Source organism: Dasypus novemcinctus, chromosome 4 (genome assembly GCF_030445035.2).
Source record: "Dasypus novemcinctus isolate mDasNov1 chromosome 4, mDasNov1.1.hap2, whole genome shotgun sequence".
Lineage (NCBI taxonomy): Eukaryota > Metazoa > Chordata > Mammalia > Cingulata > Dasypodidae > Dasypus > Dasypus novemcinctus.
This window is the reverse complement of record NC_080676.1, coordinates 22997692-23012249: the sequence shown is the minus strand read 5'-3', so window position 1 is coordinate 23012249 and position 14558 is coordinate 22997692. Positions and strand designations below refer to the sequence as shown.

At 38.5% G+C, this 14558-nt stretch overlaps 1 long non-coding RNA gene across 1 annotated transcript; it reads right to left on the bottom strand.

Moving 5' to 3' along the window:
• Nucleotides 1-442: 442 nt before the first annotated feature.
• On the bottom strand, nt 443-11059 carry LOC131278186 (uncharacterized). Its single transcript, XR_009185444.1, has 3 exons — nt 10948-11059; nt 9341-9703; nt 443-580 (listed from the first exon to the last, which is right to left on the bottom strand). It is a non-coding gene; the product is annotated as an uncharacterized lncRNA (long non-coding RNA).
• Nucleotides 11060-14558: the final 3499 nt, after the last annotated feature.

Below are 14558 nucleotides of genomic sequence, written 5' to 3'. Positions count from 1 at the left end.
CCCAGGAAAATCCTTTTTAGTCTGGCTGGTCCTGGCTCAAGTTTCAAAGCCCCTTTTGATGACGTCCGCTTTAGATGGTCACCAGGCTACAGATTGAAAAACTCTGCAGACCTGAAATGGTAGGTATCAATTACAATTTTTTTCCTTTATTTTATTATTCTTTTTGTCTTTGAGGGTCAATATGAATTAAATTGCATGACAGAATAATGTCCTGCACTATCTGGACTGTGCTGAGGGCATAATTACACCCACTGAACTTCAATAAAGAAGGTGCGGCTTTCAGTCCTCTCCTGAGGTAACTTGAGGGACCTTATCTTTGGAATTCCTTTGGGGAAATGTCTTCAATGGGCCAGTGAAGGGAAGTGCCCACTGCCTCAGCTTCAGAGGAGGGTGGGATTGGTGAGATTGTGAGGCATACCCTCTGCTTTGTAAGGCTCTTTATACAGATCATCAGGTGCAGCAAGGACGAATGACACCAGAGATGCATGAAAGAAAAGTTTATTAGGCGGAGCAGATGTAGCACAGTGGTTGACTGCCTGCTTCCCATGTGCAAGGTCCTGGGTTCATTTCCCAGTATCTCCTAAAAAAAAAAAGGAAAAAAATGTTTAGTAGTACTTTCAGGACCTGGAAAGGAGAGGAGCAGCACGCCTCACAGGGTCACGGGAGGAAACACATCAGGAGCGTAGGCTCAACCAAGCAGGTCGGGAGCAAAAGGTTCCAGTGGACCTGGGAACTAGACCTAGCTAATGTTATATGGGTGGAGCTGTCGCAGTTGGTTAAGCAACTAGGGCTTGTATTTGACCTTCACGGGGATGCAAACGCAGGTAGGACTCATGGAGGAGAGGGAGAAGCAGCTTATCTTGTATAAACAAGCATCAGGGGTGGTCACGGAGGCAGCTAAGGGACAGGGTTTAAGAGGCTGAGGTCTTCTGACAATGCAAAAAGCCTCTTAGGCTACTAACTAAAAGATGACAAGATCATATATGCTGAGACAGCATGAAATTATGGAAAAAGCTCCTATTTTATTTTAATTCAGTGCACCCTCTGGCTAGGGATTCCCCCATTCTTTTTCTCCCTTCTCTGCCTGAGCACAGTGAGAGGCAGCAAGAAGGAAAACCTGCTTGCCTAAAAGGGAATGTGTCCATGCATTTCTTGTTTCTTGACAACACAGCCTATGTAGGTAAAGGATTCAGACAGATTTATAATTATGTTTACCTCTGGCCATTGATAAGACCGAAATTTGAGGACCACTATAGCTGAGAAAACGGAGGACAAGTAGTTGAGTCACTGCCTATAATGTAGTGCTTTCCATGGCTAGGCATGCCCAGGGCTGAAGCTGGGAGGGCAAGTAGGGCTTTCACTTGAGCTCCCCACTAACTTCTTGGTCTAGAAAAGGTATCCATCCAGCTTTCAATATTCTCATCCTTGGAGGCAAGAGCGGGGCCAATCCCAAACAACCCCCAGAAACTGAGCATACGGGATTGATGATGTGCCAAGGAAAATCAGGTACTCTCACCCAAAGAAGGGGAAACAGATGCTGGGCAAACACAAAAGATTATCACTACTGATGCTACATGATTTCCTCCAACACAGTTTCAGATGGAAAAAATATATAAAAATAATAATTTTTTTCTTCTATGTACTTATACTTTTCAAAATCCTTTCCCATAAATTATCTATTTTTAACCTAACTGTTAGCACTATACTTGAAGAGGCTGTATAGAGTACTGGTTAAGAGCACAGATGTTGTGGCCAGAGTTTAAAGCTTGTCCAGGGGTGTGATCTTTGGTGAATTCCTGAACCTGTCTGTGCCACAGTTTCCTCATCTGTAAAATGAGGATAATAATAGCAACCTCCTCATAAGTTTATTTTGAGGACCATGTAAGTCAATACATGTAAAACATATAATGGTGCCTGGCTCATACTGAACTATCAGTAAGCTTTAGCTCTTATAAGAAAATTTGGGCTCAGAGAGGTTAAACGATTTAGAGAGGATAAATTCCATCAAAATCTCAAAGTCACAAGAGTGATGGTGTCAGGCTTTGAAAGTTAGTTTAATTATGTCAACTACAGTATTCATTTTCAACAATAGAACCCTGTATGCATATGTATTCTCTAATGAATTAAAATTTTGCCTGATTGCACACACACTCACAGAGTGAGAGCAGGGCCTATTATATGTCTAAAAAATTATAATGCAGCTCATTGTATCACAAATGTATTATTATTTTGTCTTTGACCATGAGCTTCTTCAGTTCAGGATCTGTCATTTTTTGTGTCAATGGATCCATGTGCATCAAGTACCTACCCATATGTATAGATGTTTTTGAAATAAAAGCATGGAAGAACACTGGAGTGAATGAGTGACTGAATATACACAGATACTAAAGAAAGACCCTAAGTCTCATAAAATAAATTGGAGGAATTGGTATAATAATCAACTCCAAATTATGTCACCGTGCTTCCACTAGAGAGACACTTGAATCAATAAGTATCTGCCATGAACACAATCTCCAGTGTTCTCATAGCAATTATTCTTGGAAATTGATAATTAAGGGGACTAAAATGATCAAGTGCCTTACAATTGGAATTCAGTGTTTCCTCAGCATACTGCCACCCCTCCAACCCCCAAAGTTTTAAAGGCTGTCTTTCTTTTTCTGTTAAGATTTTCTTTTTTACCTGGAATCTTTAGCAGGGAGAATGAAGACCTCTAAAATCTGATGCTTTGGTAATCATTTAATGTTCCCATCCAGTTTGACTTGCAAATCACCCAGATTTCTTTTTCTATTAACAGACAATAAAGGGTTTTATGACCCAACATATCCCCCCCGCAGTTCTCTCAAATGAAACCTTTATTTCCTATCATTCTATGGCTGGTTACTTGGTGGGCTAATCACTAGCAGCAAACAAATACTAGAGCTCTGCGCAGATTAGAAATCTAAAAATAAAGGTCTATATGTCCCCTACAGAATTCCCTAAAGTGAACTTACTGATATTCTATTCATGAACTATTGTGATTAGTAATCGAAGAAAATGTGGCACTGGTGTGGAGGAAGTGGCCATGGTGGCTGCTGGGGGTAGGAAGTGGGAGGAAGAGATGAGATGTGGGGGATTTTGCAGGGGTTGGACTTGTCCTGGGTGGTGCTGCAGGGACAGTTACTGGACATTGTATGTCCTCCCATGGCCCACTGGGTGGAGTGTGGGAGAGTGTGGGCTATGGTGTGGACCATTGACCATGAGGTGCAGCGGTGCTCAGAGATGTATCCACCAAATGCAATGAATGTCTCATGATGATGGAGGAGGTTGTTATAGGGGGAGGAGTGGGGTGAGGGGGGTGGGGAGTATATGGGGACCTCGTATGTTTTTAATGTAACATTAAAAAATCTAATAAAGACAAAAAAAAAAAAGAATTCCCTAAGCCATCCAGTCTCTTAATTCAATTTCTGTTGAAAATTACACTTTATTCTAAACAGCATTTCAATACCAAAGAGAGGGTGTGGAGCCCTGCAGCATCTCACTTATTCCGTATGTTGTTTTACTATGATTTGTAGGTCTGCTAGATTTCTCCTAATTTTAGGTTTCCAAATTAATTTTATTAGTTCTTCTCATAAAACCTTGCTATCTGAATTTCTGCAGCAATCTGCCTCAGGGATGCATAATAAATTTCCTCTCCTTTCACTCTTCCTATCCCATTCCTTTGAGCCTTAAATTTTGTCCCTTGCTTCAGTACTTAACACTTGAGAAACAATTAGGCATTATTTAATTTATGGGACCCTTCATTTCCCCACCCATACTCAATATCTTAGTCTATAGGATACACTTGCATGGTCATGAGTATGTAAGTGAACTTGTTAATGCTAACTCCAAAAAGTTGGGTCAAAACACGGAGCTGATGGCCAAGAGTTCTAGATATTTATTATAGGTACAAATCCAGAGTAGACTTATTAAAGATCTTAAGATTCCTTCTGCTTTACAACCATTACATTTGTCACTGCTAATTATTATTTTGGAGGCTACATGAATTACTTGATGGCAAGAACCCAGAATAAGGAGTAGTAAGACATAAATTAAATATCTGGTTTTATTGTTTACCCATGTTTTTGCTTTAGGCAATAAGGTCACCTAGATTCATAAGGAGAAGGGTGGACACTTACAGGGTATAATTTTGGGGGTGGGGTACTAGTATTATTTTCACACAAGTGCCACAGTGCCTGGTATTCTATTATTGGAGCTTCATTTATTTGTGTTTAGCTTTTCTTTCTTTTGTAAAGAGTAATGGGATGTAATACATTAAGACCCTAATGACATGTTAGATTTAAAATACGATGTACTATATTACTGGGTTCTTAGCCATAAAACAGCAATGTATGTGTATAGATGAGTCTGGGGGATGATGGTTAGGACTATGAATGAGTAAGAGCAAGGTGAGAGGGCGAAAGAGCAGAAAGGGTTATTGTGTGACACTGATAACAAATTATCCTTTTCCAATTCTTAAATCACAAAATATTATAGAAGCACAAAAAGCCTTGAACCTATGAAGTTATTTGAAGATATGTCAGCTGACGGTTGATAATAAGCCTAGAAAAGAATGTGAGACATATAAAAGGTATCACTCATCTAATTGAGAATATCAGACACCCCCAATGATATGCTGTTCTTGACCGATGGTGTCTGGCAGAGAATAGAGCTGTCAGGAAACACACACACATACACACCCATCTGACTTTGCTGTACAATATCTTTCGTATTGAGCCACCTAAGCTACCAAGTAACCATGGCAGTTAAAACATTTCTTTTTAAAATCCAAAGTTGTCTCTCCTTTTTAGGCTTTATATTTTTGATAAAATGCTATTCTATTTTTCAGTTCTTCCAATATGACTTCTAGAAGGCTGTGACAGGTTGCAATTTTAAATCGACTTAGCTTTCTTTCCTTTGACTAATCCTATTTGACAAGCTCCCCTACATCCCTTTTCCTTTTCATTAAGAACAGGTGTAGGTTGGTCTGAGTAAAAACAAAAAAGTAGATTAAGTGTATAGTTCTAGAAACACAACTCCCATGGTCTGATAGGTAAAGAAGAGAATTTTTTAAAAAATGGTTTGTTCTCACGAAGAATAGACTTAAGAATACATCTGAACTGCTAAGTAATATTACTTATCTATATCACATGAGTGAAATATTACATTTATGACTTGCTTTGTAGTTTGAAATACAGAGAGATATTGGTCACATCTTTTGCCCAGGATCTCAGAAGCATTCCTGGAATTTTATTTTGCCTTATTTTTGGGAATATACAAGAAGAGTAAATATTTATCATTTTGAAAATTTGTCATTTTATATGAAGTTTTTAATTTGAACTATTAGATATGTTACACAGTTGTGGTGAGTTCATTCTCAACAAATACCATAGAAGACTATTTTTCATTTCATTTTTTCCATTTCAAAAGGAAATTTTAAAAATAAATTTGAGAAAAGCAGATCGGCTCAAGTGACTGGGCTCCCGCCTACCACATGGGAGGCCCCAGGTTCAGTTCCTGGTGCCTCCTGGAGAAGGCAAGCAAGACAGTGAGTTGGCAAGATGGGTTGGTGTGGCAAGCTAATGCAGCAAGATGACACAACAAGAGACATGAAGAGGAATGATGAGAGAGATAACAGGGCAGGGAGTGGACGTGGCTCAAGTGATTGAGCACCTCTCTCTCACATGAGAGGTCCCAGGTTCAGTACCCGGTGCCTCCTAAAGAGAAGATGAGCAGACATAGAGAACACACAGCAAATGGACACGGAGAGCGATGGCGAGTGCAAACAACAAGGAGGGCAGGGAGGGGAGGGAATAAATAAATGAAATATATCTTTAAAAATATATAAATAAATAAATACATTTGAGAGGAATTAGTCAATTGCCACAGACACACACAATTTGACTATTTCCTCCAAAAAGCTCCAATTGAGTTCATGCAACATTTCAGAGAGTTAGGAAGAGGCCTGTATTATTTCAGGTGGAAATATGTATATATATATATATATATAGTGGCCTATAGAGGTTAAGCAGCTTGCCAAACTTACTCAGTAAAGCAGTGAAATTCAGGCTAAAACTATAGGGTTCCTACTCTCCAGCTGGTAGCAGAGTGGGATGAGACTTGTACCTCAGGTATTTCTAAACAGAGAGTAGAGATGATCCTTGAGGAGCAAGGGGTCCAGCCACCTTACTGATGGGAGGATGAAGCTTGAAGACCTTGCCGGGGTCCAAGACTGTGCAGAGGAATTTGTGAATTGGAAAACAAGACTGTCTGTGGGAAAATGATCTGTGATTTGCACCTCGATAGGTGTTGCCCATTTCAGCTTCCATTACCTCTCACGTGCTGCCTGCAAAGCTTTACCGAGCCCTAGTTGTTGCTCTCCCCTGTCCATGAGGATTGACTACCAACGGGAACATCTCACCACCATAAGAGCAGTGCTCTTATGATGCAATGGAGTTGATCACAAATGCACAGAAAGAGTCAATTCCCCCAGGCAGCTCTGGAGGAGTGGAGCAGGGAGTGGGCTCTATTTTATCACATGGGGACCTCTACCTGTAGGCAAGGACCCTCTTTACTCCTGGGCCATCTGTCTGGGTGTCATCTGTGAGTGAGCTGCGGTTACCACTTCTCTGAAGCTTGAGGAAATGGGCCACCTGGGGCAAGTGGTTGTTCAGCAAAAGAAGATAGAGGAGGATGACAAGGGAAAGAAATGCTAAAAGGGGCAAACCATTGAAGCACGATTCCTGTGAAGTTATCCCATTTTCCACCTTAGAAATTGCGTATCTAAATAGAATCCTTTGGACCACACTTGGTCTCCAAATATTACAGGGATAATTTGTGAGATATGAAATGTCTCTCTGGGATTTGCTGGAAAATACAATTCTGGTTATTTAACAGTTTTCAGTGACTTCCTGTTACCTACACTGCAAGTAAACTGTGCTGTAGAAGGAAGTTATCTGGAGAAAGTTTACAGGCTTGAAGATGGCTTATGAATCAACACTGTGCCCCAGAAAAACATACTCTTAAGCTAAATCCTGTGGATATGAACTCATTGTAAAGAGACATGGCCCAGTTGAATCCGGATGGGCCTTAATCCTGTTACTGGGGTCCTTTATAAGCAGAATGAAATTCAAACACACAAGGAGAAAGCCACGGGGAGCAGCCAGAAGAGGAAGTCAAAGGAAGCCAGAAGAGAAAAGAGAAGCCAAGAGAGGCTACCTGGACATTGCCATGTGAAAGGAAAGCCAAGGACCTAAGAGTCCTCAGGACACCACGGCTTCAGGACACCACGGTTTTCTGGGAGAAAGCACTGCCTTGATGACTCCTTGATTTTGGACTTCTCCTAGCCTCAAAATGATGAGCCAATGAATTACTCTTGTTTAAACCATCCCATTGTTTTGTTTGTTTGTTTGTTTTGGGTTTTTTTTTTTGTAGCCAGGAAGCCAAAACACTTGGGCTATCTTTCTTAACTCCAAATTGTCTGCCTGCCTGCAAAAATCAATCTATCTACAATCCCAAACTGTCTGCCTGCAGATATCAGTTTTATCTACCAAGATTCATCTCAAGCATCACATTTTGCTTAAACCCTAAATTGATTTCCCTCCTTCCACCCCCATAACACCTCACAGCGAACACAGGAGCCCTCTGGGCTGAAGGCAAATGAAGACTAGGTATGTCTTGATGGTCAGGAATAAATCTGGAAAGAGAGGCAGGACTTTGGAGTTAAGCAGGACTAGTTTGGTGACTTAAAGATGTATGTACCCCAGAAAAACATGTTCTTACATCTAATCCATTCCTGTGGGTGTGAACCCATTAAAAGTAGGAGCTTTTGGGAATGGGCATAGCTCAAGTGGCTGAGTGCCTGCTTCCCATGTATGAGGTTCGGGGTTCACTGTATTTGCTTGGAGCAGCCTCAGAAACTAAAACACGTGTTTGGAGACTGGTTCTACTACTTGCTAAATACCCAACTTTCTTAGTTTGCCAGAGTTTCTATCGCAAATGTCATAAACTGGTTTGGGCTTAAACAACAGGAATTTATTTTCTCGGCGTTTCAGAGGCTAGAAGGACTGTTTGCTCCTGGGATCCATAGCCTTTTGGTGATGGCTGGTCGGCAGTCTTTGTATTTCTTGGCTTCCCATGGAACATGAAATGTCCTCTCCTTTCCCTTCCAGGTTCCCACTGGCTTCTGGCTTCTGGTTCCTTCCTGAGTCTTTCTCTTTATAAGGCCTTCAGTAATTCAGATTTTTCAGTTGGGCTACACCTTAAATAAATACCTTCAAGGGGCCCTATTTATAAAAGGTTCACGCCATAGGGATGTGATTAAGATTAAGAACATGCCAAAACTGAGGTACGTAATTCTACCTACCACACCAAACTAGGCGAGCTAACCTCTGTCAGTCTCTTATTTTATCATTCCTAAAATGGAGCCAAGCATACATTTCTTAGGATTGTTGTTGAGATATGTGGACTATAATAGTTAAATAAATGTGAGGAAATATTTTAATGTAGAAGTCTTGAAACCCATGGTCAAAAGGAGTTTATATTTTCTTAATCAGGTTAAATGTTTTATATAAGATAACTACAATGGCAATAATCTGCCAGAAATGTAGAGACTGGAAGGAAAGGGGAGAGTGAGGAGGCAGGGAGAGAAGTTAGGAGGCTATTCTGTGGTCAGCTAGTAGATTAGTAACTACTCCTCAGGGTGATGCGACTTCAGACTCCATCATTGATATCAAAGTCTTATTTTGTGTTTTCAGATCCTTTTTATTTTCTTCCCTTTTCCTCCTGCTGTTTTACCATTGGCTTTTTTTCTGCCAGTAGGACAAGGAAAATAGGTGAAACTTCAACCAAAGTTATCTTAAATCCTGGCTGATATGTGAATGTAAGCATCTTTTAAAAATTTGGATGGCCCAGGCTGAAATGAACCACTTGAATTTAATGTTTCTTTGTAGTCCATCCTTTCCAATAGTTTATAACTTCCCTTTGTTCCAATACTACTGTTGAGCCAGTACAGCATTCTAAGATTTTTTTGTATAAATGCTTTTCTATCAGTTAATAAAAAATGGCAGAAGAGCAGAGCCCACAGTAAGGAGATTTGCCACTAACCAGGCACAAGGACCTTGGGCAAGTCATTCAGTACTGTTGAACCTCAGATTCTGCACCTGGAATTTGGGGAGCTAATGTATTCCCTGCCTATTCTGGGTTAAGGTGGGGATCAAGTGAAGTAATCAATATAAAAATGCAAAGGATTATTATTTAGATAAATCTACATCCACATAAATGGGGCACAATCGTTATAAACTGTATTTGAAACATTTCCACTTACCTTGTTTTCTTTCCTGACTTCTGAAGTTCGTCCTAGTTAGTCCATTTATTCCAGTTGGCAAGCATTTTATTCTCTTATGTCAAAAGGTACAATTTCCAACACATTTGCAATTTTGTCAAGTTGAATTTCCTTTGTTTGTCTTCCTTCATGTTTTGGGATAAGTATGAGAGCATTTAGTTTTAAACTTAAATTATTTCACTAAGGACAATTTAGGGTGAGGAAGTGCTATTTTTCACTTGTTTAATAAAACAAATTCTTGTATCACAAACTCTCATCAAGGGCTCTGCCCTTACTCTGGGGATGATTTAAGAGACTGAGTCAGCATCTGAATCTTGTGATGCATTGGAAGCTGTGTTAGTTCCCCTAGGGAGGAAAAAAAGGGGGGAGGAGAATTGAAAATAAAATATTTTTGCCTTCTTAATTTCCTGTTTTTGCTAACAAAATGAAGCAACTACATCTGAAGTACAGACACACAGACAAGAAAATGAGTGTAGTAACTTAAGGGGATGGGGACTTGCATAGTTAAATTCAAATTCAATGCAGTTAAAGAAAGGGAAACCATTCCAACGAAGTTTCTGGCAGATAATAGTGAAGGATAAAACGGAAAACATTTGAGGCTCTGAAGTCGCACTTCTGTTGATACATACGGTGTTAATGGAGTGTGTACTTCTTTGCCTCCTGGTAAGCAGATGGTTTTACACTTGTGCTTAAACTAGGGTTTAGATGACTGGGTGAAGAAGCAAGGACTTTTCAAGTGTAGTTTTGATTCTAATGCTCTTTGGACTTAGTTCTGTCAAAGAATGAAGATGACAAACTTTTCACACATGTATTGTCATTCCTAATACCCTTTTAAGACACTCAAAGATTGACTAAGCTCTATGAGTAAATCACCGTTTATCCTCGAAGTGATATTATTTTTTCCTGACCAAGGGTGTTTTATAAGCAAGTTTTTATGTCTCTTATCCTGGATAAATCAGGATTCCTCTTAAATCTGGGTTTCATATCTCATTGAATTGCCTGCTGAAGTATTCAAATTGCACACAATATTAACACACCAAAAATATGCACTAGTTTCTAGTTGGCTAAGTGGAAAGTAATAGTCCTGTCTATTATTATGCTGTGGTGGGACTACAGTGATGAGGTGCCCTCCCCACCAGCCACCCTTGCATTTTAATAAAAAAATACTGGACGCACTCTAAATCCTAACTAACTTAATTTAAACCGTATGTTCTGTACAATGATTACATATATTTTTTAGCTAACTAACCATTGTACCATCAGCTCATACATTTTCTGAACGAAAACAGCACATTAATTGATAAGCATGGCATGCCTATAAATTAAATTTAACTGAAAGTAATTCTCCAGGGAACAGAATGTAGCCATTTGATTGTTTCCCAGAACTAGGCTTCTTTAAAGATGAAACAAACAAACACAAAATCGCAGACCACTGCATTCAAGATCCATGGCGAGAAAGTGAAATGAAGATGAAATTCAAGAAGGAGAAGTTGACATTTTCCTTTTGGTAGGACAGAGATGTCAAAAGCAAACTGAGAGGAGGGAACAGGAGAGAAGCTAGAGAATTACATCAATGAATACATTCTCACCTGGACTTCTTGGGTTCCTAGATGCCAGGACTCTTTCAGCACCAAACGCAATTGTAGTGAGATAATTCAATAAGAAGAGGGAACTCTCATCTTCTTTCCAGTTTGATGTTTACAAAACACCCTGGAGAGAATGTAGATAAGCATATAAATATACAGGTGGGTTGAGTAATGTTATCTGGAACAAGAGATGATTGGAATGGAAAGCTGCCCATGACCTATTAAGAGAAAAAAAGCGTGTTACAAAGCAGCATATGCAGGACAGTTCCCTTTTTATTATTTTGTGAAAAATAGTTACATAAATGTACATTGGAATGACTACAAAGAGGTAGAGCAAAAATATAAAAATAAATAATAAAAAAGAATAAGTAGAGGCCCATGAGGGATGTTCACAAAGTGGCATTCATGGACATCGCTGAGTGATTATGGGCAATTTGAAAACGTTTAATGTTTAATGTTTTATTATTTTCTGAAGTTGTTAAAATGAATACATACTATTTCTGTAAGAACAAAAAAAACCCCACCTTACATTATTTATCAGAAAAATACTAAAAGTATAGGTAAAATTACTAAAATACAGAGTAAGACTACACTGAGTTAGGTCCTAAAGAAAGAGCTGACTAGGAACAGTTTGCATTAAAAATCTGACATTTTACAAAGTCTTGATTTAAAAACAGAGCACTTTCATAGGCACAAAGCACGCAGCTTGAAAATGAATGTAGGATGTGAAAATTCTTAAAGCCGGTGTCTAATGACTGACTGCTGCCACTAGTTCACTAGCTGATCCCAAGATTCTGAATCTGGGTTGTCCTGCCTGTTGAATGGGGTAAATAATACCTTGCCTGCGTCCTCCCAGAGGTATTCTGAGCATAAGTTATATAATGATAAAGAAATAGCTTTGAACTTTTCAGAGATGCTCGTTCAAGGTATTATTACAAGGACAGGTTATGAAAATCTTTGAGATTAGATGCTACTTGAAAATTTGGGGAAAGTAATTCATCCTTAAGAAGCACCTATATGTTGAGAAGATTTTAGTATATTTTAGAAGACTATCCATTTTTCTGACTTTTATGCAAAAATGCAAAGAAAACTGAACAGAAAATAACCTATTTTCAGCTTGAACAATATTTTACAGAACCAAAATATTTTTTGAAATTTAATGATAGCACCAGTTCTGTAATTGTCATGCTCAAATGAATATTTCCTACTATGGAGAGGTAGAGAGGTAAGTCCTTCAGCCCAGAGAATGCATTTGCCTCAGCTGTTGTTGGAACTGCATATATCTTTATATTGTCAGTTGTCTTTCATTTTGGACGCACACTTTAAGGACTGGTGAGATTAACACTACAAAGCTCAGAGTTAAAGCAGTTCACATTTAGAACTCCTCAACTCTCCACCTCCACTCACCTATGGTCTATGGCCATTACTGCCTTACTTTAGGGACTGAATACTAACATGCATTCAATATTCTGTTTTTAACAACTACTTTTCTTTGGACCTTTAGTATATCTGAAGATTGTCTATATCCACTTTGCCCACAGAACAAAGCTATGTTGACAGTCTTCATTCAGTGCAGTGACCCATGGAATGGATCTCACTTGATGATCCTAATAACCCAAGTAAGTATTTCTGTAGAATTCTCTAGAGTCTTCAGCAGCAGCAGCAGCAGGTGGGAGCCTTTCAGTTGTTTGTTTAGAGGAGTTGTAGGTTTAGAGAAAAACGAAAACTCATGCAGGAATTAGGGGGCCCATATAATACCCCTCCGCCCCAAAGTTCCCCCTATTATTTGCATGTTGTATTAGTGTGGTACATTTTTTTTTACAATTGACAAATCAGTGTTATTATAATTATATTATTAACTATAGTTCATAGTTTAGGGTTCACTTTTTGTGTTGTACAGTTCTATAAGTTAGATTCTTTTTATTGTGATGCATATGCAACATAAAATTTCCCATTTTAACTACTTTCAAGTATACAATTCAGTGGTGTTAATTACATTCCTGATGTGGTGTTACCATCAACACCATCCGTTATTGAACTTTCCCATCACCAGAATAAGAAACTGCACCGATTAAGCACTAAATCTTCATTCCGTTTTGCATACTCCCACCCTTGCCCCTAAAACCTGTAATCTAATTTCTGACTCTATAAATTTGCTTATTCTAATTATTTCATATAAGTGAGATTATACCATATTTGTCCTTTTGTGTCTAGTTTATTTCACTCAACATGATATCTTCAAGATCATCTGGGAATTTATAAGAAATGGACCCCATCCCAAACCTACAGAATAAGAAACTCTGAAGGTGGTGCCCTGTGATCTGTGTTTTCACAAGCTCTCTAGGGTCTGAGAAGTTATCCTTAAGGAATCATAGGTGAGTTTTCTGAAGAAACATCATTCTCCCTGAGTGATCTCATGAAAATTATCAGTGTAAAATGTCTTACTTTGATAACAACCTTGAACTCTCAAGATAGATATTCATCATAAAAGCACTAGCATCTATCCTTTGCAGCCCCTTGACTATTCTTTAACTCACTGTTATAGTAGATGATAGATTAGAACTTTTCCTAATTTACAGACAAGAAAATAAAATTAGATAGGGCAGGGGAAAGAACTATATTTTTTAGATGTCTGGTGCAGCAGATACCATCGTCTGAAAGATACTCTACTGTTAATTGTAGTAGAGATGGCTGTTACATTGCCTTTCAAAATATTTCTCCATGGAAAAATAGAATGAAAACCTGAATACTGGTCTTCTTTCCCACAGATAAATCATCCTGACCTTTGACATAAGTTGCAAAAACAAGAGACATCTTTACTACGGAATTGCCAGGAGATTTGTTCTCATCTTAGAACGTCCTTGAAACAATACAGAAAAAGAAGGCTCTTCTCATGAAAGCAAACTGAGTTTACCTATGACAAGACCGCTCTCCTTCTTACAAAGGGATCATAAGGTAAAGCTGGGAAAGAGACAGCATAAGCGACATTATTGTACCACCGAAAGTGTTTGTTTTACCAATAAAAAAATACCATTCAATTCACCTCTTCACCAATATAGCGGTTCATTTTATATAAGGGTTTTGATGCAATAGAGGCTTTTCAACCCCAAACTTTGTAGCATTTGTTCTGTACATCTTATTTAAATACAATTGGGAAAATTGAATAACAAGGGAGGCCTTGTAAAAGGATTAATTCTCTGCTAAGAGTTTGTAAATGATTTGTAAACAAATTGACTTTGGGATAAGAATAGTAATGGCAAGAGTTGTATACTGATTAAAATATATATAGATAATAGCTTAAATTTTTTCAAAGTGAGTTAATTCCAGAAAGTCACAATTACAGTGGTAGGCTTTGGGAAAGTTAACTGGTCTGAGCTTCAGTTTTCTCAACTATATAATTGGACTACTAGGATGATGTGAAGAAAAATGATTTAATTCATACACGTAGCTTAGGACAGTGCCCAGCATTTACTAAGCCCTCAATAAAATGTTAATTATTCTTGTTCTTTTTTAACTGTAAATGTTATTCTCTTTTTTTCTACAGAAATAAATTATAGAATGCTGAAATGACTACAGACCAACAGATTAAAGAGCTTAATAAGAGAAAAATTTCA